Source organism: Staurois parvus, unplaced genomic scaffold (genome assembly GCF_062004578.1).
Source record: "Staurois parvus isolate SC_StPar_1 unplaced genomic scaffold, SC_StPar_1.0 ptg000913l, whole genome shotgun sequence".
Classification (NCBI taxonomy): domain Eukaryota; kingdom Metazoa; phylum Chordata; class Amphibia; order Anura; family Ranidae; genus Staurois; species Staurois parvus.
In genome coordinates, this window is record NW_028318709.1 from 185,561 (window position 1) to 199,318 (window position 13,758).

Genomic DNA, 13,758 nt, shown 5'->3' on the forward strand with positions numbered 1-13,758 from the left:
AGGGAAGAGTGTGCCCACCCATTAAAGTATGGAGTGCCCCCTCCCAATAAAAGGGAAGAGTGTGCCCACCCATTAAAGTATGGAGTGCCCCCTCCCAATAAAAGGGAAGAGTGTGCACACTCATTAAAAAATGGAGTGCCCCCCCAATAAAAGGGAAGCGTGTGCCCATCCATTAAAGGATGGCATGTCCCCCCAATAAAAGGGAAGAGGGTGCCCACCCATTAAAAAATGAAGTGCCCCCACAATAAAAGGGAAGAGTGTGCCCACCCATTAAAAAATGGAGTGCCCCCCCCCAATAAAAGGGAAGAGTGTGCCCATCCATTAAAGGATGGCGTGTCCCCCCAATAAAAGGGAAGAGTGTGCTCATCCATTAAAAAATGGAGTGCCCCCCCCCAATAAAAGGGAAGAGTGTGCCCATCCATTAAAGGATTGCGTGTCCCCCCAATAAAAGGGAAGAGTGTGCCCACCCATTAAAAAATGGAGTGCCCCCCCAATAAAAGGGAAGAGTGTGCCCACCCATTAAAGGATGGAGTATCCAACAATAAGAGGGAAAAGTGTCTCCTGCATTAAAGGGTAGTGTGTCCCCCCAATAAGAGGGAAAATGCCCCCCATTAGAGAGTAGAGGTTCCTCAATAAGTGGGCAGAGTGTCCCCAATTAGAGGGTAGAATGTCCCCTCCATAAGAGGGTAGAGTGCCCCCCCCAATAAAAGAGAAAAGTGACCCCCATTAGAGGGTACAGTGTCACTTAATAAGTGGCCACGGTGTCCCCTCTATTAAAGGGTAGAGTGTCACCCCAATAAGAGGGAAGATTGTTCTCCATTAGAGGGTAAAGTGTCCCCTAAATAAGAGGGAAGAGTGTCTCCTCGGTAACCGAGCAGAGAGCCCCCCCCCAATAAGAGGGTAGAGTATTCCACCCAATGACAAAGTAGAAGGGAAAATTGTCCCCCAATAAGAGGGCAGAGTGTCCCCCCAATAAGAAACCTGACAGTCATTACATTAAGAGGGTAGAGTGTCCCCAATAAAAGTGCAGAGTGGCCCCTTCTTTTAAGAAGGTAAAGTGTCCAGAGTGTCCCCCAGTAAAAGGGCCAAAAGTATGAACCCACCCCCAAATTTCCTGTGAATTTAGAGGGTGGAATGTCCCCTCCATAAGAGGAAAAAACGGTCCTCTCATAAGAGGGTAGAGTGTTCCCCCAATAAAAGGGAAGGGTTCCCCCCACTAGAGGGTACGTTGTCGCTCAATAAATGGCCAGGGTGTCCTCTCTATTAAAGGGTAGAATGTCTCCCCAATAAGAGAGAAGAGTGTTCTCCATTAGAGGGTAAAGTGTCCCCCTAATAAGAGGGAAGAGTCTCTCCCCAGTAACCGAGCAGAGTGCCCCCCCCCCTCATTAGGAGGTTAGAGTATTCCACCCAATGACAAAGTAGAAAGGCAAATTGTTCCCCAATAAGAGGACAGAGTGTCCCCCCCAATAAGAGAGCTGACAGTCATCCCATTAAGAGGGTAGATTGTCCCCCATAAAAGTGCAGAGTGCCCCTATCAAGAAGGTAGAGTGTCCCCCAGTAAAAGGGCCAAAAGTATTAACCCACCCCCAAATTTCCTGTGATGTGGACTGTTAATACTCCATCATACAAAGACATAGTAGACAATCGTGCTCTTCCAACTTTGTGGTAAGAGTTTGGTGGAGACCCTTTTCTGTTTCAGCATGACTGTTCCCTATGTACAAAGCCGGCTCCTTGAAGGCATGGTTTGACCAGCTTGGTGTGAAGGAATTCGAGTGTCCTTTACAGAACCCTGACTTCAACCTTCACCCTATGAACCAGGTCTTCTCATCCAACATTAGTACCAGACCTCCTAAGGGTCCTTTTGAGGGCCTTTCCATGCATTACCAACCTTGTGGCAACAATTTTGGGAAGGTCCCTTTCTGTTTCAGCATGACTGTACCCCTATGTACAAAGCCAGCTCCATAAAGTGATGGTTTGACCAGTTTGGTGTGGAGGAACTCAACTGTCCTCCACGGAACCCTGATCTCAACCCTACTGAACACCTATGGGGTGGATTGGAATGATGGTTGTGAACCAGTGTCTTCTCATCCAACATCAGTACCTGACCTCACAAATGGGCACAGATTCCCACAGACACCCTCTAAAACCTTGTAGGGGGGCAACTCCATATCAATGGCTATGGTTGATGGTCAGGTACCCTACTGAACATCTATGGAATAGAATGGAATGCTGGTTGTGAACCAGATCTTCTCATCCAACATCAGTACCTGACCTCACAAATGGGCACACATTCCCACAGACACCGTCTAAAATCTTGTATGGGGGCAACTCCATATCAATGGCTATGGTTGATGGTCAGGTACCCTACTGAACTTCTATGGAATGGATTGGAATGCTGGTTGTGAACCAGGTCTTCTCATCCAACATCAGTACCTGACCTCACAAATGGGCACAGATTCCCACAGACACCCTCTAAACATTGTAGGGGGGCAACTCCATATCAATGGCTATGGTTGATGGTCAGGTACCCTACTGAACTTCTATGGAGTGGATTGGAATGCTGGTTGTGAACGAGGTCTTCTCATCCAACATCAGTACCTGACCTCACAAATGGGCACACATTCCCACAGACACCCTCTAAAACCTTGTAGGGGGGCAACTCCATATCAATGGCTATGGTTGATGGTCAGGTACCTTACTGAACATCTATGGAGTGGATTGGAATGCTGGTTGTGAACGAGGTCTTCTCATCCAACATCAGTACCTGACCTCACAAATGGGCACAGATCCCCACAGACACCCTCTAAAATCTTCTATGGGGGCAACTCCATATCAATGGCTATGGTTGATGGTCAGGTACCCTACTGAATATCTATGGAATAGATTGGAATGCTGGTTGTGAACCAGATCTTCTCATCCAACATCAGTACCTGACCTCACAAATGGGCACAGATTCCCACAGACACCCTCTAAAACCTTGTAGGGGGACAACTCCATATCAATGGCTATGGTTGATGGTCAGGTACCTACAGACTTTGGCCATATAGTGTTCCTACAAGGTCCATTCTTTTAATAGTTACAACTTTGGAGTCGTTCTTTGCAGTATGCAGAGGACGCAACCAACACTCTCCTGTCCACTGAGAAACTCTATGGTACTGCATGTCTTGGAAGTGAAAGGAGAGCATAATGGGGCTTGTATAGTGAGAAGTACCAAGGCTGCCAATGCTTCTGAAAATGCTCCTTCCCTGGCTTCCCGTCTCTGACTGCCACTCTGGCCTGAAATCAGTTTGCAGATCAGGAAAGTCAGAGTGATGTCAAAACTCACTCAAACATACAGAGTGGCTCTATAGGATGGGAAAGAAATGACCCTTCAAGTCATGGGTGTCAGCGGGATAGTGGGCCACAGGGGACAATAACCCCTCAAACTATTGGTGTCGGTGGAATAGTGACCCCCCCAAGAAAGAATAGTCCCTTAGACAAATAGTGTCAGTGGAATAGCAGCGCCCAGGAGAGGATAACGCCTAAAATCATTGTTGTCAGTGGAATGGTGGTACCCATGTGAGAATAACCCTTCACACCATTGGTATTAGTGGAATAGTGACCCCCAAGGGAAGAAAAGATCCTCAAACCATCGGAGTCAGTGGAATAGTGACCCCCAGGGAACAATACTGCCTCAAGCCAATGGTGTCAGGGGAATAGTGACCCCCTGAGAAGAATAGTACCTCACATTATTGGTATCAGTGGAATATTGACCCCCCCCCCCCCAGGTAAGACTAGCCCCTCAAACTAATGGTGTCAATGGAATAGTGACCCCCAGACAAGAATAGTCCCTCAAACTATTGGTGTCAGTGGAATATTGACCCCCCCCCCAGGGAAGAATAGTCCCTCAAACTATTGGTATCAGTGGAATAGTGACCCCCAAGGGAAGAAAAGATCCTCAAACCATCGGAGTCAGTGGAGTAGTGACCCCCTGAGAAGAATAGTCCCTCAAATTATTGGTGTCAGTGGAATAGTGACCCCCAAGGGAAGAAAAGATCCTCAAACCATTGGAATCAGTGGAATAGTGACCCCCAGGGAACAATACTGCCTCAAGCCAATGGTGTCAGTGGAATAGTGACCCCCTGAGAAGAATAGTCCCTCAAATTATTGGTGTCAGTGGAATAGTGACCCCCAAGGGAAGAAAAGATCCTCAAACCATTGGAATCAGTGGAATAGTGACCCCCAGGGAACAATACTGCCTCAAGCCAATGGTGTCAGTGGAATAGTGACCCCCCCAGAGAAGAATACTCCCTCAAACTATTGGTGTCAGTAGAATATTGACCCCCCCCCAGGGAAGACTAGACCCTCAAACCATTGGTGTCAGTGGAATAGTGGCCCCAAAATCATTGTTGTTAGTGGAATAATGGTACCCAGGGAAGAATAACCCTTCAAACCAATGGTACCAGCTGAACCCTCAGGGGAGAATAGCCCCTCAAATGGTGTCCATGGAATAGTGGCCCCAAGGAGAGGATACCCCCAAAATAATTGTTGTTTGTTGGAAAGTGGGACCCAGAGGAGACTAGCCCCTCAAACAGGGCAGAGAGAAGCCCCTCAAACCATCGGTGTCAGGGAGAGAATAATTCCTAAAATCATTGTTGTCGGGGGAACTGGACCCTCACCTGATAGGTGATGTGGAACTCTGTGCAGGATTGATATGTGACAGGTGACACAGGACTCTGTGCAGGATCGATATGTGACAGGTGACACAGGACTCTGTCCAGGATCGATATGTGACAGGTGACACAGGACTCTGTGCAGGATCGATATGTGACAGGTGACACAGGACTCTGTGCAGGATCGATATGTGACAGGTGACACAGGACTCTGTGCAGGATCTATATGTGACAGGTGACACGGGACTCTGTGCAGGACTGATATGTGACAGATGACACAGGACTCTGTGCAGGACTGATATGTGACAGGTGACACAGGACTCTGTGCAGGATCGATATGTGACAGGTGACACGGGACTCTGTGCAGGACTGATATGTGACAGGTGACACAGGACTCTGTGCAGGACTGATATGTGACAGGTGACACAGGACTCTGTGCAGGATCGATATGTGACAGGTGACACAGGACTCTGTGCAGGATCGATATGTGACAGGTGACATGGGACTCTGTGCAGGATTGATATGTGACAAGTGACACAGGACTCTGTGCAGGATTGATATGTGACAGGTGACACGGGACTCTGTGCAGGATTGATATGTGATGGGTGACACAGGACTCTGTGCAGGACTGATATGTGACAGGTGACACAGGACTCTGTGCAGGATCGATATGTGACAGGTGACACAGGACTCTGTGCAGGATCGATATGTGACAGGTGACACAGGACTCTGTGCAGGATCGATAGGTGACAGGTGACACAGGACTCTGTGCAGGATCGATATGTGACAGGTGACACAGGACTCTGTGCAGGATCGATATGTGACAGGTGACACAGGACTCTGTGCAGGATCGATATGTGACAGGTGACACAAGACTCTGTGCAGGATCGATATGTGACAGGTGACACAGGACTCTGTGCAGGATCGATAGGTGACAGGTGACACAGGACTCTGTGCAGGATCGATAGGTGACAGGTGACACAGGACTCTGTGCAGGATCGATAGGTGACAGGTGACACAGGACTCTGTGCAGGATCGATAGGTGACAGGTGACACAGGACTCTGTGCAGGATCGATATGTGACAGATGATACGGGACTCTGTGCAGGATTGATATGTGACAGGTGACACGGGACTCTGTGCAGGATCAATATGTGACAGGTGACACGGGACTCTGTGCAGGATAGATAGGTGACAGGTGACAGAGGACTCTGTGCAGGATCGATATGTGACAGGTGACACAGGACTCTGGGCAGGACTGATATGTGACAGGTGACACAGGACTCTGGGCAGGATCAATAGGTGACAGGTGACACAGGACTCTGGGCAGGATCAATAGGTGACAGGTGACACAGGACTCTGTGCAGGATCAATAGGTGACAGGTGACACAGGACTGAAATGTTCAGGCCTTCCTTGTCTATCCATCCACCATCTTCTCCTGGTCTCCTTTCGCCTATGGCATCATCTCTCATGGGGCATTGGATCCCGCCCAGTCCAGTGTCACCTATCACACATCTGATGCTGGAAGAACAACACAGCAGTGGCCGTCACTGGTAATGGAGGAATCTGCCCGGGTTCTTCTTGGCCAAGGGTTCAACGAATCTTGTTGAACGTTTTTGCAAACCGTCACTGACATTCATGGGGTGGAGGAGATCTTGGTGTTCATTTCTGGCCATTTGTTCAGAGGCCGGGCAAAGCTTCACAGGTTGGTCAAGAATATTGAACCAGCCAGGTTCTCCTTGAACCCATCCTTGAACCCAAACCTCATCCCTCATAGAAATCTGATAAAATCAGTTCAGAAAACCTAGTTCTCCTCCTATCCAGAATTCTGTCTTCAGTACCGAATCTCGAATTTAAAAAGAAAAAAAAAAGAGGTCGAGAAGGGTCCTCAAACTCTCGGGGTGACGTTCATGGCTAGTGGCGTCTGTCTCTGGGGTGGTGAAGACGTCTACATTTATCCGGCCTGCATGTTCACCCAGCCCCTCATTGGCCTTCTGGCCATTTTTTCAGGCCAGGCAAAGCTTTACCGTTTGGTTAAGAATATTGAACCAGCCAGGTTCTCCTTGAACCCATCCTTGAACCCAAACATCATTCATCGCAGAAACTTGGTAAAATCAGTTCAGAAAACCTAGTTCTCCTTCAATCGATAATTCTGTCTTCAGGACCGAATCTCGTAGATTAAAAAAAAAAAAAAAGAGGTCGAGAAGGGTCCACAAACTCTGGGGGTGACGTTCATGGCTAGTGGAGTCTGTCTCCAGGGTGGTGAAGACGTCTTAATTTATCCGGCCTGAATGTCCACCCAGCCCCTCATTGGCCTTCTGGCCATTTGTTCAAAGGCCAGGCAAAGCTTCACAGTTTGGTCAAGAATATTGAACCAGCCAGGTTCTCCTTGAACCTGAACCTCATCCATTGTAGAAACCTGGTAAAATCAGTTCAGAAAACCTAGTTCTCCTCCTATCCAGAATTCTGTCTTCAGGACCGAATCTCGTATTTAAAAAAAAAAAAAAAAGAGGTCGAGAAGCGTCCACAAACTCTGGGGGTGACGTTCATGGCTAGTGGCGTCTGTCTCCGGGGTGGTGAAGACGTCTACATTTATCCGGCCAGAATGTTCACCCAGCCCCTCATTGGCCTTCTGGCCATTTGTTCAAAAGCCAGGCAAAGCTTCACAGTTTGGTCAAGAATATTGAACCAGCCAGGTTCTCCTTGAACCTGAACCTCATCCATTGTAGAAACCTGGTAAAATCAGTTCAGAAAACCTAGTTCTCCTCCTATCCAGAATTCTGTCTTCAGGACCGAATCTCGTATTTAAACAAAAAAAAAAGAGGTCGAGAAGCGTCCACAAACTCTGGGGGTGACGTTCATGGGTAGTGGCGTCTGTCTCCGGGGTGGTGAAGACGTCTACATTTATCCGGCCAGAATGTTCACCCAGCCCCTCATTGGCCGTCTGGCCATTTGTTCAAAGACCGGGCAAAGCTTCACCATTTGGTCAAGATTACTGAACCAGCCAGGTTCTCCTTGAACCCATCATTGAACCCGAACCTCATCCCTTGTAGAAACCTGGTAAAATCAGTTCAGAAAACCTAGCTCTCCTATCCATAATTCTGTCTTCAGGACCGAATCTCGTATTTAAAAAAAAAAAAAAAAGAGGTCGAGAAGGGTCCACAAGCTCTTGGGATGACGTTCATGGCTAGTGGCGTCTGTCTCCGGGGTGGTGAAGACGTCTACATTTATCCGGCCAGAATGTTCACCCAGCCCCTCATTGGCCTTCTGGCCATTTGTTCAAAGGCCAGGCAAAGCTTCACAGTTTGGTCAAGAATATTGAACCAGCCAGGTTCTCCTTGAACCTGAACCTCATCCATTGTAGAAACCTGGTAAAATCAGTTCAGAAAACCTAGTTCTCCTCCTATCCAGAATTCTGTCTTCAGGACCGAATCTCGTATTTAAACAAAAAAAAAAGAGGTCGAGAAGCGTCCACAAACTCTGGGGGTGACGTTCATGGCTAGTGGCGTCTGTCTCCGGGGCGGTGAAGACGTCTACATTTATCCGGCCTGAATATTCACCCAGCCCCTCATTGGCCTTCTGGCCATTTGTTCAAAGAACGGGCAAAGCTTCACTATTTGGTCAAGATTACTGAACCAGCCAGGTTCTCCTTGAACCCATCATTGAACCCGAACCTCATCCCTTGTAGAAACCTGGTAAAATCAGTTCAGAAAACCTAGCTCTCCTATCCAGAATTCTGTCTTCAGGACCGAATCTCGTATTTAAAAAAAAAAAAAAAAGAGGTCGAGAAGGGTCCACAAGCTCTTGGGATGACGTTCATGGCTAGTGGCGTCTGTCTCCGGGGTGGTGAAGACGTCTACATTTATCCGGCCAGAATGTTCACCCAGCCCCTCATTGGCCTTCTGGCCATTTGTTCAAAGGCCAGGCAAAGCTTCACAGTTTGGTCAAGAATATTGAACCAGCCAGGTTCTCCTTGAACCTGAACCTCATCCATTGTAGAAACCTGGTAAAATCAGTTCAGAAAACCTAGTTCTCCTCCTATCCAGAATTCTGTCTTCAGGACCGAATCTCGTATTTAAACAAAAAAAAAAGAGGTCGAGAAGCGTCCACAAACTCTGGGGGTGACGTTCATGGCTAGTGGCGTCTGTCTCCGGGGTGGTGAAGACGTCTACATTTATCCGGCCTGAATGTTCACCCAGCCCCTCATTGGCCTTCTGGCCATTTGTTCAAAGGCCAGGCAAAGCTTCACAGTTTGGTCAAGAATATTGAACCAGCCAAGTTCTCCCATCCTTGACCCATCGTTGAACCCGAACCTCATCCATCGTAGAAACCTGGTAAAATCAGTTCAGAAAACATAGTTCTCCTTCTATGCAGAATTCTGTCTTCAAGACCAAATCTCGTATTTCAAAAAAAAAAAAGAGGTCGAGAAGGGTCCACAAACTCTCGGGGTGATGTTCATGGCTAGTGGCGTCTGTCTCCGGGGTGGTGAAGACGTCTACATTTATCCGGCCTGAATGTTCACCCAGCGATTTGGGACAAACATGACACTGGAAATTATCCGGCGGGATCCGTTTATTGGATTTATTCGATTACAGCGCACATGAGACTTAACAAGCGTGCTGCGACCTTCCACATGAGAGAACAAGAGTTGTCCTTTGTTATGTGAAAGACGCGTCCCGAGGTCCCGAAGTGAAATTTCGGAACATTTTGGGGCTCGGATGATCCTTGACTGGAATTTGGCTTTTGGCATGCTGGCCGTGGATTGCAATGATGAAGCCCGTTTTTGAGGAGTCGCATCGAATTTTCGTCATGATATGTCCCCATGACATGAGATAACTAGGGGAAGCTACAAAATCCGTACAATCAGTCACGTGTCAGACATGCACTCTTTGGTTGTGTATTATACTCCGTGGTGGTTCTTCATGATGGACTGGTAACCAGAACGAACTAACTAGTCCTTCAGCCTCTGAAACTCACGTTTCTTTTGGGTTTCCACCCATCCTGGGCTATCCCAGTCTAGTTATGGGGAAGTGGAAGGGGCGGTAAATTATAAACTGACACAGCCAAATCAGTCCATTGGTGGTGTCACGGTTGTTGGGTGGGTGCAGTGCGGCAGGTAGAGAGCACATGGAGTCCCAATCTGCCAAAAACGGTGTATTGCAGAACTAGTGGAATAGTACAACCAGACGCAACCAGGAACATTACAAACAGGCCCGACTGGGAACATTACAACCAGGCCCGACCGGGAACATTACAACCAGGCCCGACCGGGAACATTACAACCAGGCCCGACCGGGAACGGCACAACCAGGTCCAACCAGGAACATTACAACCAGGCCCGACCGGGAACGGCACAACCAGACCCAACCAGGAACATTACAAACAGGCCCGACTGGGAACATTACAACCAGGCCCGACCGGGAACATTACAACCAGGCCCGACCGGGAACGGCACAACCAGGCCCGACCAGGAACATTACAACCGCGGGCCCGACCGGGAACATTACAACCAGGCCCGAATGGGAACGGCACAACCAGGCCCGACTGGGAACATTACAACCAGGCTCGACTGGGAACGGCACAACCAGGCCCGACCGGGAACATTACAACCAGGCTCGACTGGGAACGGTACAACCAGGCCCGACTGGGAACATTACAACCAAGCCCGACCGGGAACGGTACAACCAGGCCCGACCGGGAACGGCACAACCAGGCCCGACCGGGAACGGCACAACCAGGCCCGACCGGGAACGGCACAACCAGGCCCGACCGGGAACGGCACAACCAGGCCCGACCGGGAACGGCACAACCAGGCCCGACCGGGAACGGCACAACCAGGCCCGACCGGGAACGGCACAACCAGGCCCGACCGGGAACGGCACAACCAGGCCCAACCAAGAACATTACAGCCGAGCCTGACCGGGAACAGTACAACCGGGCCCGACCGGGAACAGTACAACCGGGCCCGACCGGGAACTGTACAACCGGGCCCGACCGGGAACAGTACAACCGGGCCGACCGGGAACAGTACAACCAGGTCTGACCGGGAACGGTACAACCGGGCCCGACCGGGAACGGTACAACCGGGCCCGACCGGGAACGGCACAACCGGGCCCGACCGGGAACGGCACAACCGGGCCCGACCGGGAACGGCACAACCGGGCCCGACCGGGAACGGCACAACCGGGCCCGACCGGGAACATTACAACTGGCCCGACCGGGAACAGTACAACCAGGGCCCTACCGGGAACAGTACAACCAGGGCCGACCAGGAACATTACAAGCAGGCCCAACCGGGAACGGCACAACCAGGTCCGACCAGGAACATTACAACCAGGCCCGATCGGGAACGGTACAACCAGGCCCGACTGGGAACGGTACAAACATCAAAAAAAGTATCAAATTGACCCAAAACCATAATGTGTTTTTTTTTTTCAACATCGAATTTGATGCTTTGAACACTGATCAGAATTCCTGGCAATTGCGCGCTCTTGGCGTCGTCCTTCTATCACTCTGACATATGGCGGTGAGGGAAGTCCTGGCAGCGAAGATTCACAGATGAGGTCCTCGCCATATGACGGCGTGACGTGAATGGACGGGAGCTGGCCTGCGCTCAGCTTTTATAATCACATTGATCAGAGGGCGGCCCGGGAAGACATCTGCTCCTGTCAAAATCATCCATTTCTGTTTTTTTTCCACCACCTAATGGATTTCCTGGGGCAGGCGAGGACGCCAAAGTGGACGCCGGTTTCCATGGCGGAGGGTGAACTCAGAGGACGCGGCATGTCCTGGCGATGAGGGATAGGACGTTCTCGGTCGTATTCTGAGTTCAGGAGACATTGTGACAAACCCTTCCGCTATTACTACCACTGTTCACAATTGAATCCTTTATAGAGCGCCATCTTTAGACAGACGAGGGGACTGTCCACGTTCCGGGATGGGCGGAGCCTTTGTGTTCCAGCTGCTCCATCACAGAACATTTGTAAAATTAAAAATGTAACGAGTTATACTCAGTTTTGGGTTATATCAGTTGATGTACTTTTATTTTGTTTTAGATGATTGATACATTCTGGGCTTTGTTACATGGAATTCTGGGCTTTGTAATGTGGGATTCTGGGCTTTCTACATGGAATTCTAGGCTTTGTTACATGGAATTCTGGGCTTTGTAATGTGGGATTCTGGGCTTTGTTACATGGAATTCTGGGCTTTGTAATGTGGGATTCTGGGCTTTGTTACATCGAATTCTAGGCTTTGTTACATGGAATTCTGGGCTTTGTAATGTGGGATTCTGGGCTTTGTTACATGGAATTCTGGGCTTTCTAATGTAGTATTCTGGGCTTTGTTACATGGAATTCTGGGCTTTGTTACATGGAATTCTGGGCTTTGTTACATGGAATTCTGGGCTTTGTAATGTGGGATTCTGGGCTTTGTAATGTGGGATTCTGGGCTTTCTAATGTGGGATTCTAGGCTTTATAATGTGGGATTCTGGGCTTTGTAATGTGGGATTCTGGGCTTTGTAATGTGGGATTCTGGGCTTTGTAATGTGGGATTCTGGGCTTTGTAATGTGGGATTCAGGGCTTTGTAATGTGGGATTCTGGGCTTTGTAATGTGGGATTCTGGGCTTTCTAATTTGGGATTCTGGGCTTTGTAATGTGGGATTCTGGGCTTTGTAATGTGGGATTCTGGGCTTTGTAATGTGGGATTCTGGGCTTTCTAATGTGGGATTCTGGGCTTTGTAATGTGGGATTCTGGGCTTTGTAATGTGGGATTCTGGGCTTTCTAATTTGGGATTCTGGGCTTTGTAATGTGGGATTCTGGGCTTTGTAATGTGGGATTCTGGGCTTTGTTACATGGAATTCTGGGCTTTCTAATGTGGAATTCTGGGCTTTGTAATGTGAGATTCTGGGCTTTCTAATATGGGATTCTGGGCATTGTAATGTGGGATTCTGGGCTTTGTAATGTGGGATTCTGGGCTTTCTAATTTGGGATTCTGGGCTTTGTAATGTGGGATTCTGGGCTTTGTTACATGGAATTCTGGGCTTTCTAATGTGGGATTCTGGGCTTTCTAATGTGGGATTCTGGGCTTTGTGATGTGGGATTCTGGGCTTTGTTACATGGAATTCTGGGCTTTCTAATGTGGGATTCTGGGCTTTGTAATGTGGGATTTTGGGCTTTGTAATGTGGGATTCTGGGCTTTGTGATGTGGGATTCTGGGCTTTGTTACATGGAATTCTGGGCTTTCTAATGTGGGATTCTGGGCTTTGTAATGTGTGATTCTGGGCTTTGTAATACATGATTCTGAACTTTGTAATATGTGTATCTGGGATTTGTAGTATGTGATACTGGGCTTTCTAATATAGGGTTCAGGGCTTTGTAATATGTGATTCTGGGCTTTGTAGTGTGCAACTCTGGACTTTGTAATATGTGCTACTGGACTTCTAATATAGCATTCTGGGTTTTGTAATATGTGATACTGGGCTTTCTAATACAAGGTTCAGGGCTTTGTAATATGTGATTCTGGACTTTGTAGTGTGTGATTCTGGGCATTCTAATATGGGATTCTGGGCTTTATAATATGTGATGCTGGGCTTTCTAATATAGGAATCTGTGTTTTGTAATATGTAATTCTTGGCTTTGTAATAGTGAGATTCTGGGCTTTGTAGTGTGCAATTTTGGACTCTGTAATGTGTGATTCTGGGAGTTCTAATATGGGACTCTGGGCTTTGTAATATATGAAACTGTGTTTTCTAATATAACATTCTGGGCTTTGTAATATGTGATACTGGGCTTGTAATATCTGATTCTGGGCTTTGTACGATAGGATTCTGGGCTTTCACAACTTCAATCACTTACTAATCTCAGTTGCTAATGAAATCCTAACATTTTGGTCCCAAATGTCTATGGGTAGAAGGGTCTGCCATAGCTGCTTCCCGAATATGGACAAATATAGGCAGATACTGTATATACGGATACATGCCTTTTATTATGAGGATGCTGCATTATACAAAGCACAAATAAAGACATGGCATTCATCCCTGCTATAGACAAACCTGGAGAACTAGAATTGGCTCAGGTTCTCCCTGACTGGGGGGGGAGGAACACTT

The 13,758-nt window shown here is 48.3% G+C and overlaps 1 protein-coding gene across 5 annotated transcripts in view; it reads left to right on the forward strand.

Annotated features, from left to right (window-relative positions):
* The window catches only part of LOC149442087 (beta-arrestin-1), a 176,406-nt gene that overhangs the window by 52,321 nt on the left and 110,327 nt on the right, over positions 1–13,758 (forward strand). The gene's annotated exons all lie outside the window — the stretch shown is intronic.